The sequence below is a fragment of the Panthera uncia genome, chromosome C2 (assembly GCF_023721935.1).
Source record: "Panthera uncia isolate 11264 chromosome C2, Puncia_PCG_1.0, whole genome shotgun sequence".
Taxonomy (NCBI): Eukaryota; Metazoa; Chordata; class Mammalia; order Carnivora; family Felidae; genus Panthera; species Panthera uncia.
The window spans coordinates 131,770,208-131,783,093 of NC_064810.1; the positions used below are offsets into that span (position 1 = coordinate 131,770,208).

The 12,886-nt window shown below is 35.9% G+C and overlaps 1 protein-coding gene across 4 annotated transcripts in view; it reads right to left on the minus strand.

Moving 5' to 3' along the window:
• TBC1D5 (TBC1 domain family member 5) overlaps positions 1 to 12,886 on the minus strand; it is a 533,625-nt gene that overhangs the window by 423,822 nt on the left and 96,917 nt on the right. Inside the window, exon 3 of one of the 4 annotated variants that reach the window (XM_049629846.1) lies at positions 2,503 to 2,722. The exons of the other annotated variants lie outside the window; for them this stretch is intronic. The gene's annotated coding sequence lies outside the window, so the exon portion shown is untranslated. The remainder of the gene's footprint in view (positions 1 to 2,502; positions 2,723 to 12,886) is intronic. 4 annotated transcript variants of the gene reach the window in all.

Below are 12,886 nucleotides of genomic sequence, written 5' to 3' on the forward strand. Positions count from 1 at the left end.
AAATACTATAGAGAACCGTATATGACAATACACGTACTGCCTGTAAAGCATTTCGAACTGTGCATTATTACCTTGTGCAGATCTATCTTTTCTCCCGCTGCTAGCTCTCAGTGTTACTCTGCCCACTAAGGTAAGGAATAAGGCAAGGATACCCACTAGGACCACTACTACTTTTTTTCTGGACATGTTAGTCAATAAAATAAGACTAGAGGAAGCCATTAGAAGTATAAAAAACAAGAATTGGAAAAGAAGAAACAAAACTATTACAGACAAAGATTGTAGGGAGAACAGCTGGAAAAGAAGAACTAAAACTATCTGCAGATATCCTGATGAATACCTGGAAAATCCTAGAAAATCAACAACAAAACTCAAGAACAAAAGATTTTACCGAGGGAGCAGGATATAAAATAAACATGAAAACATCAGTAACACTCACATACACAAATAAAACCAGATAGAATATATAATGGATGAGAAAACCACACTTAAAACAGTAGTAAAATAGTAAAAAAGGTTAAATAAGAATAAATTGAAATGTTCAAAACCCACATAAAGAAAAATAAACACTCTTAAAAGAGACAACAGTAGTCCTGAACAACTGAAAATAAATACTTTGTCACTGATTGGGACATCTCAATATCAATACACCATAAAAGTATAAATATAAATTGAGCCCCCCAAAAATATGATTGACTTTTCTGTGGAGCTAGACAACTTGATACTGAAGGTCAAGTAGAAAAGAAACATTCAAGAACGTCTAGGAAATACTGAAAAGAAATATATATGGGAAACCTTGCTAAAACATACTACATACATTGGGCTACCTGGGAGGCTCAGTCGGTTAAGCATGTGACTTCAGCCCAGGTCATGATCTCACGGTTCATGAGTTCAAGCCCTACAACAGGCTCTGTGCTGACAGCAAGAAGCCCAGAGCCTGCTTCAAATTCTGTGTCTCCCCTTCTTTCTGAACCCCTCTCCCACTCACACTCTGTGTCTCCCTCAGAAATAAATAATAAACACATTAAACATTTTTTAATTAAAAAAATACCACAGAAATTAAAACACACGACAAAGCCTCTGTAATGAGAACAGTGTGGTATTGCTGCATGAATAGTCAGAGAGACCAATGAAACAGAGTAGGGAAGTGCAGAAATAGATTCGGCTATCATAAAGGTGATATCACAAAACACTGGTACAAGAATGGTCTTTTTAACAAATGGATACACATTTGCGGGGGGGGGGTGTAAAAAATCCATCTATTTCTCACACTGAACCCAACTCCAAATAAACCAGAGATTTAAATGTAACAAAGGGAACTATACAAGTAAAAAAGAATCACTAAATTCCTCCTATAACCTGGGAAATCATTTTAAAAAAGCCTTCCTTACTAGAACTAAAATCCAAATATGAAACCTTTATACTACAAGAAAAACACAAGCAAAAGAAAAAGACAGATGACAAATGAGGAGAAAACATTTTTTTGCAAGACTTATCACTGATAAATATAAATGGCTGATATCACTACAAAGAGCATTCAAAATTGAGGGGAAAAAACCAAATATCCCATAAAAAGCAGCTCCTAAACATATGAAAAGACATTCAACTCTACTCCTAAGATGAACACAACAAATTAAATGGACACTGAGGCACCATCTCTCATATTTCAAATCGGGAAAAATTCGAAAGTTTTACAGTTTACTCTGTTGGCAAGGCTGTGGAAAGACAGGCACTCCCATACACTAGTAGTGGAGATGCAAAATGCTACAGGAGAACTGGGCATATACCTAATAAAATTATATAGGCATTTATCCTTTGAGAAGCAAGCCATCCCACTGCAAGGAATTTACCCTGAAGATAAACCTGAAACAATACGAAAATACATAGGCACAAGGTTATTCACTACCGCATTATTTGCAATTTCAAGCTACTGGAGATTATTTAAGTGCCCAAGTATAAGAGATCGGTTGAATAAACTACATTACATACGTACGCACAATAAAGTAGTAAGCGTATGCAAAAAATTAAAGAGGAAGATCTCTATAAGGTGATATGGAGTGATTTTTAAAAGATATAGATAAATGACAAAAGTAAATTGCAAAAGGACATATATACTATGCTGTGTTTCATAAGAAAGAGGAAATAAGAAAAAAAATAAGAAAATGTATCTGCTTATCTTTATAAAAGGAATGATGAACTAAAAAACAGTAACGTTGGATACCTAACAAAGGATGCGGTGGAATGAGGGAAATAAAGTGACACTTTCCTGAGTATACCTTTTCATAAAACTTTACCTTTTGGAAAAGTAAATCATCATTTTCTACCTATTCAAAATAATTAAATTAGCAACGATATAAAGACGGAAAATATGCAAAAGCTGACAGCAAAGTAAAATGAGTGAATTAAACTGTATTTCAAATTAATACTATATCCATCCTTAAGGGATAAAAAAAGAAGAAGTAATGCAAGTAATTAGGAGTACAGCATTTGATTAAATATACTCACAGAATTCAGTGGGGTGAGGAGAGAGTACTTCAAACAAATCCTGAATTCTTTTTGGTAGATTTGTTCATTGTAGTGGTATAATGAACCAATTCTGAAACTATTTCAGATGTATTATTGAGCTGCGCAAGTAAGTTAACGTGTTGATGCTGTCGGAAGCCAATGTTCTCACGATGAAAGAAGAGACATACAAATATGGAAAGATGGAAGGCAAGAAAGAGCCCTGTGGAGATGGATTAGAATTAGAGACACTGGTGGGACCTAATGATTTCTAAAGTATGTAACATATGTTTATCAGTATGAATGTATGTATACATTTACCCATCAATGTACATGTGTACATATATATATATATATATATATATATATATATATATAAGCCTTATTTCCTAGCTCTGTCCTCTTTCTGTCCTCGTGGCCTAAAAGCCAAGATCCTATAGAGATGAGCACCATCCAGTAGCAACCAGCACAATAGTGCCCAGATCTTGATCTCTAATAACATTCCCCCACTAAAACCAGGACTCTTCAGAGAAATGGCTGCCCAGAACTGTGACAGAAAAGATAAAGATTCTGTGACAATCTGTTCTGCCGGAAAGTAAGAAAGCACTCAAAAATGTGATAGGGGAGGGGCACCTGGGTGGCTTAGTCTGTTGAGCATCAACTCTTTTTCTTTCTTTCTTTTTCTTTCTTCTTTCCTTCTTTTTCTTTCTTTTCCTTTCTTTCTGTTTCTTTTCTTTCTTTTTATTTATTTATTTATGGCGGAGGGGGGCAGGGAGGGGCAGAGAGAAAGGGGGAGAGAGACAGACTCACAAGCAGCCTCCACACTGTCAGTGCAGAGCCTGACATGGGGCTCAAACTCATGAACCATGAGATCATGACCTGAGCTTAAACCAAGAGTTGGGAGCTTAACTTAATGAGCCACGCAGGCACCCTGAGCATCAACTCTTGATTTTGGTTCAGGTCACGTGGGGGGATTGAACTCCACATCTGACTCTGCACTGAGCATTGAGCCTGCTTAAGATTTTTCTCTCTCTGCCCCTCTCCCCTGCTTGTGTGCTCAGAAATAAAAATATTTTTAAAAATTAAAAAAACAATGTGATGGGTAGGGCGCCTGGGTGGCTCAGTCAGTTAAGCGTCCAACTTCAGTTCAGATCATGATCTCACGGTTTGTGAGTTCAAGCCCCGCATCAGGCTCTGTGCTCACGACTCAGAGCCCGGAGCCTGCTTCGGGTTCTGTGTCTCCCTCTCTTTCTGCCCTTCCCCCACTCGTACTCTGTCTGTCTCTCAAAAATAAATAAACATTAACCAAAAAAAAAACTTTAAGATAATAATGTGACAGGGGAATGCTGTAAAAGGTAAAATATGAGCCTCTGGGTGGCTCAGTCGGTTAAGCATCATCCAACTCTTGATTTCAGCTCAGGTCATGATCTCATGGTTTGTGAGTTCAAGCCCCACGTGGAGCTCTATGCCGATCACTCAGAGCCTGCTTGGGATTCTCTCCCCCCCGCCCCGCCCCTTCCCCACATACATTCATTCCCTCTCTCTCTCTCTCTCAATAAATAAATAAATAAATAAATAAATAAATAAACATTAAAAAAAAGGTAAAATAAAATGGAGTCACTTACATCAGGGGGTTTTTAAACAGAGCCAAGTGCCTAATAAAGACATGGGCCTTACGCATGTCCTCACCAGGTAGAACCATGAACTTTTGAACTGGGCCAAACTGCAAATATTCCAAGGACTCAGCCTGAAATTTGCTAAAGTAAGAAACTTTGCTTGGTGATAGCCTTAACCAATTAAATTCAGCCAAGATTAATTTTCTGCTGCCAACATTAATCAAAATTTTTTGTTAAAAGAAAAAAATACAAGCATTCCATTTTGTCTTTAAAAACCCTTGACTTTTGTTCTGGGGTGGGGGTGGGAGGGTGCAGGGACAGACACTATTTGGGCTGCTGCCCAAATCTGTGTTCCCTGAATTGCAATTCTGAGACCTCATATAAATGCTTTTGTTTTATTTTAGCTCAGTCTCTTTTCTCGGTCAACATTTCTATCTACTTTCACCAACCAAACCTGGACAATTTATAACTCAGTAGTGAATTATAAAGCATTGAAAAGAATAGATATCCATAAGCTCATACCTATGATAAATGATTGAATGAATAAATGATTGAATGAATAAATATAGTTGACCCTTGAACAATGCAAGGGTCAAGGGCACCAACATCCCACAGAGTCAAAAGTCCACATATTAACTTTGACTCCTCAAAAACTTAATTACCAATAGCCTACTGTTGACTAGAGCCTTACTGATAACATAAGCAGTCGATTAACACATATTCTGTATATGTATTATATACTATATTCTTAAAATTAAGCTAGAGAAAAGAAAATATTACAAAAATCAGAAGGAAGAGAAAATACACTTACAGCACTGTGCTGTATTTATGGGAAAAAATCCACATATAAGTGGACCCACACAGTTTAAACCCACAATGTTAAAGGGTCAACTGTAAATCAGTCAGTCCATCAAGCATAGATTTTGCGTTCATCAGAATGCTGATGTTGACTGGAAGGAGGGCTGGAACTGGAAAATCAGCAGTTTGTAACCATTATAGAAAGAACTGTACCAGGGAAGAATCATCAATAGATGCTAAATCTAGGCAGAAATTTTGATGAGGAGCAGGATATTTGCATGATCTTAAAGTGTTTCCCCACAGACTGCTTATTAGTTGCAAGAGAAAAAACTGTAACTCTAGAGTAGAGAAATCTGACAACAGTCTGACCAAATGATAAAAATTACCATCACCAATATGCCTCCAGATGTGATGTCCTGAGAAGGACATAACATCATCTACGTGGTATTCTGGGTGGAATATACAACCTGAATCTAATCATGAGGAAACAGGAGACAATCCCAAATGAAGAGTGATAGACAAACGAAGGACCATATTATTAAAAAATGTCAGTGTCATAAAACTCAAGGGCCATGGAACCATTTCAGATTAAAGAAGGCTAAAGAGACATGACAACCAAGTGCAATAACTGATCCTAGACAGGATTCTTATTGAAGAGGGAAAATGCTATAAAAATATTACTGCGTCATCTGACAAATGTGGAATATGGATGGTAGGTTAGATAACAGTATTATACCCATGTTAACTTTACCAAAGCTGTTCATTATACTATAGTTATGGAAGAAAATATCCCTACTCTTAGGAAATACACATTGATACAATTTTAGGATGGTGCATCAACCTCTGCAATCTCTGTTCAAAGGGTTCGGGGGGAAAAAAAACTGTGGGAGGGAGGCATTTGAGGGAGAAGGGAGAGAAAAATATCCAAATGATAAAGCCAATGCAGTAAAATCTTAACAGTAGGTGAATCTGGGGAAAAGAATATACTCTTCCTACTCCTACAGCTCTTCTCTAAGTCTGAATTTATTCCTAGTTAGAAGTATTTTTTAAGCCAGCCACTTACTTTTTCTTACCGCTTGAACTCAAATGTTTAACTTGTTCAATTGCTCATGGTTTTCCTCATTCTAGCAAACATTAGGAATGCTCTGTTTCCTCCCTTCCATTTACCCACCAAATCTGACTGGGACCTAGTTAACATTCACTTTCTAAAAGATGCTTTCTCAGTTATTCGAGCCCTAAAAATGTCTGCCATATTCAACCCCTTTAGCACACAAGGGTTGTACCAGTACCTTTAGCACTTAAATAACAATACTGGAAAGTCTGTTTGAAGTGGCAACACCATGACAATTTCAAAAGTTGTCCTCATCTCTTATTTTCATCAAGGAGAATAAATACTGGAGACAAGCCAGTTTGCATATGCTAAAGGAAAAGATAATAATGGTAGTCTTTCATTTCTTTTTTTTAATGGCAGTCTTTTTAAAAGGGGGGACGGGGAAAAATGCTATGGTCAAGTTAATTTGGAAAAATTGAATTAAGCTACACCAGGTTCTCAGATATTTTAATATAAATCAATGTATACTGTGATTCTCCTAGATAGGAAGAAAGTATACGATGTTTTCCAAAATTTGACCTCTTTTTATTTAGAGAATCTCCTGGGGAAAATACACCATAGAATATACTTTGGAAATGCCAACTACACTGTTAGTGGGAGAAAACATCAGCATATCTGACCTGTGATAAAGACACTTAAAAAGAAACCACCAGCTTAACATTAGTAGGGTAACGAGAGGCATCCCACATATGATACAAAGTAGCAACTGATTCTAATTGCAATTACTTATGGAGTAAATCCCTGTGAGATCTAGATTAAATATTTGCCTTCTTCAGGATCCAACTCCAATTCCGATGTGACTTTAACACTGCCTCCTCCAACTCTCCCGCTGCACATGACCAACTGAGCAAATGAGAGGCTTTGCCTGAGAAGCATATAGTAGTGCTTCTCAAATTTTAATGGGCATACAAATGAAAATTCGATAAAAATGCAGATGTGGAGGGGTGCCTGGGTGGCTCAGTCAGTTAAGCATCCGACTTTTGATTTCAGCTCAAGTCCCGATCTCATGATTTCCAAGACTGAGCCCCACGGTGGGCTCTGTGCTGAGCATGGAGCCTGCTTGAGACTCTCTCTCTCTGCCCCTCCCCACCTCCAAATAAATAAATAAACTTAAAAACAATGCGGATGTTGACTTAGTAGGCATGGGATTGAGCCCAATATTCGGCATTTTCAGCAAGCTCTCAGGTAACAGCACTGCCTTTGAACTATGGACCACACTTTGGGTGAGGGTTTCGGGCACCACAGGACAAAAAGTGGAGGCCCCTAAATTTACAAGTATCCAACAGCTCTGTCTTTCAAACTGCTTTTCAAAGGTCTGATTCTCCCATATGAAAACAAGCTTTCACTCATTTATAAAAAGAGAAATTGTATACAATAAAAAGATACTAAAATCATTATTACCTGCTGACAATTATTTTTCTTAGAAATGGCAGCTTTCTGCCAAAAGTCATAAAAGTGCATGTAAAATAATCACGTTTTGGTCTAAATCCTCATTCTACTTCTATTTCCAAAGGCCCACAGTGATGACACAGAAACATACTGACTCCTATGGTGGACAGATTGCCCCCAACCTCACTGACTTACAAGGCTGCGAAGAGAAACTATTACTGCCCTGCCTCCACCAAAAAAGAGACGTGTAGAAAGCCAGCATCTTTCTCAATGATTTACTGAAAGCAGCAGCTCATTTTAATAAAACCATCCCAAAACATAAAATTGATTGAACCAACTGCTGTGGTGGGCATACACAACAGCTGATCAAAATCATTCAAGATTTTTATTCTTACAGATTTTCTTTCAGGCTTTGAGAATATTTTCCCGTTCTATACTTTTATCTTGATATTGAAATCAGTGACCCAGAGAAAAAAGGATTTTTGAATCTGTGGAATAAAGTTTTAAACTACAAAGTCAGTCAACTCGAGAAAATAATAAACCAGATTACATACAACTTAGACAATGCACATACTAAAACTATAATAACCACTTTTCTAAAATATATTTTGAGTAACAAAATTATTCGGTTTAAACCGAATAACCTCTTTTGTTGCCAAAAAACCGTGTGGCTTCTTCTAGGCATAACACTGTCAATTAGCAAAGTATTATAATATTACATACAACATATTACCCTCATTCCTCATCAAGGAAAACTTTGTGAAATAAGAAATTATTTCTCTTTATAACTGGTTTTCTTGATATTAAATATTTAAGATTTTATTTCACTCAAAAGCAATGACATTTATCCTTTCACTGCATGTTAGATGATGCCTTTATTTTACTTTTTATAATAAAGTGATTTTATAGTATTTTTGTCACAATGAAGGACAAAGATAAGCCAACTGTTTAGATTCTTCTCCTTTATGTTGTGTCTTTGATCACTAACAATGCTGCGTGAACAGCCAACAGAAGGCTGACATTTCATAAAATATGCAGTGATAAAAACTAATACTGTAGCATCTGGGAGCGATATATAAAATGCAGAAATACACCTAATAACTGAGATCTTAAATTACAAGTTACTAAAAGCTAAATAAAAAGCATACCTAAGAATTAAAAAAGTGGCAAAATTACAAAAAGGTTTTTTGTACTTCTATTTCTAAAAACAAAGTTTTAAAAATAATTTAAGACTCTTAACATTTTCCCTGCTATTCTACACTTAAAAGCAATCTCCCTTCTCAGAACAGGGTTTCCGTACTCTGTACCCTTTCAACAACTGACGAACACATTACAAAACCACCATGAAAGTGGTGAAAATTTTCTATTTACTGTAGAAAATGCAGAGGAAATTTCTTTTTCTCAGATAATGGAAAAAAACAGTATTGTACTTTAAAGACATGACGCCAGAGACCATAACCAAAATAAATTTTAAAAATGATAATAATCTAAACAAATATACTCTTAATGCCAGTACCAATACATCTTTTCACAATCTAAGCCTTAAATTAGTCCTTGGGACACCACAGCAAGGAATTTGTGCTCAAATATACTTAAATAATTTTAACTTTACTAGTAAATATCTGCTTTTTAATAGTGGGAAGTAGGTAAGACACTCAATAAAGACCATCCAAGAGCAATCATGTGAATGATCTTGGTAGCATTTGGTTTAATATTCTATCTATATCTGCCAAAATCACAGTCCAGCAGAAGTAGTTCTACTGTTTTTTTTTTTTTCTTTTTTAACATGTATGTTAAGGGGGATGAAAAACTAAAAGCCATATTCAGCACTTCACAAACTCTGAATTACACTTTGACTAAAGAAAATATACAACAGTTAAGTATGTGGGAGGCAATTGTCCTTGTGCTTATAATTAGCATCTGAATTTAGAGATTTCACTGCTTAATGCACACCCATCCGCCTGTTATTCTTACCATGGCTTTTTATGTCACTTAATGGAGATAAATACTCTTTTCCCTCCTCGTATTTACATCAACGCTATTTAATTTTTTTAAAGCTGTTATAATAGGTTAAACAGCAGTCTCAACATCACTCTTCATCTCCCACTGGACAAAGAATGGCATTACAGGACTGAGAACAGAGAAGGCATATTTACATTCATAATGTTCCTAACTATAACATTTATGTCAATTATGATTTTATATTTGCAAATACAATAATTTTTTGTTTCAATGCATACTTTGCCATTCTTTTAACATTAACTCTCTATAGTTACTAGAATCTCAAACAATTCTACCTATGAAATACATGATGTTGTTCAAGCCACTGGAAGAAACACTTAAAGTTAAAATAATAATGTGTCCAATAATGTATTCTGCTTTAAACTTGTTTTCCTACAAAAGACAGCTTTAGAATATTAACTAAGAAGTTCTGATAGTTTTGAGTTTAGGAAATGTTCCTTTTAAAAATATTTTTGGGGCGCCTGGGTGGCTCAGTGGGTTGGGTGCCCAACTTCAGCTTGGGTCATGATCTTGCAGTTCATGGGTTCAATCCCCATCAGGCTTTGTATTGACAGCTCAGAGCCTAAAGCCTCCTTCGGATTCTGTGTCTCCCTCTCTCTCTGCCCCTCCCTCTCCTCTCTCTCTCTCTCTCTCTCTCTCTCTCTCTCTCTCTCTTAAAAATAAACATTAAAAAAATTTTAATATTTTCATTATCTTTTAATTATTTTACATCAGTTTACATTACCACATGAACGATATACAAATTTCCTATAATTTATTATCAAAAATGTATGAATTACTCCATTATTTTGTCTACTTGATTTAGCTAAAGAGTGTATCAGTATTATGTACATTTAGAAGAAAACAAGGTTTTACCATTTGAAAACCTGTGATTTCACAAGAGTAATTAACTCCATTAAAATTTTTTTTAAAATAAGAAAAATTATACATACAAATAACAGGAGAGGGGAAAGGCGATTTTCTTTTTTTTTTTTTCCCCACTTGTCAAAAAAGTGGCAAACCGCATCCCTCAACTGTATTTAAACAGGCATTGTTAAATTAGCTACAGACTATTTCTCTCCCCTTTCTTGAATGTAAAGTCCGTGAAAGCAGATTCCATACCTCTTATGTTTAACTCTTTATCAACGGTATTTGAGTTAGGTAATCAGCTAATATTTGTGGAATAAGTGAGCAAAAATCAATTTATCATCTGAGATTTGTAATGAATTGTACTTAGCCCATAAGAGAGATACAAAGAAATATAACATGGTCCCTGCTCTCTTGACACTTAAAATTCAATTATCCACATAGGGCCTAGATCCAACTAAAAACAAGAGAGCAAAACACGAAACAAAGTGTTTTGTGAGAAGCGACAAAGAAAAATAGGGGTTCAGGAGAGGGGGAGATCACGGTAGACCATACTGTTCAGGAAGATTTTACAGAGAAAACAAGACATGAGCTGCAAGTTCAGAAAACGTAAGCTTGGGATGAGCAAAAAGAAAAACAGGAGAGAGATGACTGGGCACAAAGGAGAGAATGAAAATACTATGAAATTTGGAAGGATGTGCAAATGCAGGAATTCTCAGGATGCTGGAACCATCTTGACAGAAATACGAGAATTTTTGTTACTGACTAGTAGAGAAGGCTAAATGGTAAATTAGGACAACTTTATGAGAGAACTTTGAGTATGGGGCTAGAGACTCCAAATTTCAATCTACAGACAAAGTGGGACCACTTAAAGTTCATAAGCAGGGGAGTGACAGAGTGAAAGCAATGCTTTAGGAAGATTAATCTGGTAACAATATACAGCACAGATTTGAGGATAGCAAAGTCCTCTGAAGTATTCCAGGAATAAGGGTGTAGAGGAATGGATTAAGGCTGGTTTTGGGAATGGTATGGAACTGGCAGGAGCAAAACCTACTAAAACCATATGCTGACTAATTAGAGATGATGTTGTAAGGAGGAGGGCAGTGAATTCCTAGGTCTAAGATAAAGAATGTAAAGGGTAATGAGAAGGAAGCCAAGAACCAATAATGGTTCTGGATTTGACTGGCAACAAGAGGTTAGGGAAAAAATAATGCTTTCAGTTCCAGATATTCACTGTGGTGGGAAACAAAGTAGTCAAGACAGTAGGAAATGAGAGAGAAAAGCATGAAAATGAGTGCATATTTAGAGCTTCACATTTTACAGTTCTCCATGAAAACATAACAGTTTAAAATCTTCAAAAGGGAGGGAAACAGAGTAAAGAACAGAGACAAGATTATTCTACACTATCTAACAGTCTATAAATATATCTGTGGAAATTAACTAAAATAAAAATGGAATGACTGGCCTTATTAGATAGTCCCGCTTCAGAAGGAATGACTGAAGAGGTAAGGACATGATATCCACAGAGAGGGCATGAACAAAAACCTTACCCAAAGTTGTTTAACATCCAGGGTCTTAGAAAGTACTACAAGGAAGCAGGAATTTTAAATACTGTTTTTGCTTTAGAGAGAAAATACTAGGATATAAACCAGAGGGAAAAACTAAGTATCTGAGAAAACTATAAAACTTTTAAACACAGAACTTCCTATTGTATTGTTTCACCAAAAAAAAAAAAAAAAAAAAAGAGCTAAGACATTTTTCTTTTAAAACTCTCCTAATCCTGGAATGCATGTAATGTAATGTTCACAGAAGACTAAAAGAAAAACATTTTCATTTGCTCCTTAGGCTTTATATTAGTTACATTTCTCCCTCCATTTTTCATAACTGCATTATTTCTTATTACTGTTTTCTCAGGTTTAGGACCTTATCTACGTAAACTAGATATTATATATTGGTATTTCCTAATTTCAATAAAATATTCCAGTGAGAAAAAAATCTAACAAGGTAATGTACAAATTTTTTAAAACATACACACAAGCCAACTGAGACTAGTTATGGGTACAGTGTTCCCAGGGAAAACAGAAATTAAGAAAAGTTCTCAAACCCTACCCCACTCACTATTGAGTGAGAATAACAACAGCACAAACTTCAGGAAAAGAGACTTAGAACACCCACCGTAAATGTAAATGTATAATAAGGTTTCACAGAGCTGTTTTCCAGAGTGCACTTTATCTGAAGAACCCGGGCAATAATTTAATTGTGTCAAGATTTAGGGATTCCAATGGAAAGGGGAAAGCTTTCGAACGTTTGATCTTCATCATGATACATAAAGACGAGATCTGCTCATTCATCAGCACAAGAAGCACTTGTTCAGATAAGTAAGTGAATGTATGCACTCTGTGTGGGTGTCTCACTCTACTAAAGGTATTTAAGCTAATCAATAAGTCAGATATGTTCTTAAAAATGCTAAGTGGTTGTTTACGTGTGTTAGATTTTCCGTATGGCATATTAATGTACTTTTCCTGTATGATATAGTGAACTTAGTGATGATAAATATGTGGTGTGTCTGCCACCTACGTTTTCACTGACAGCAAATGGAGTGTAA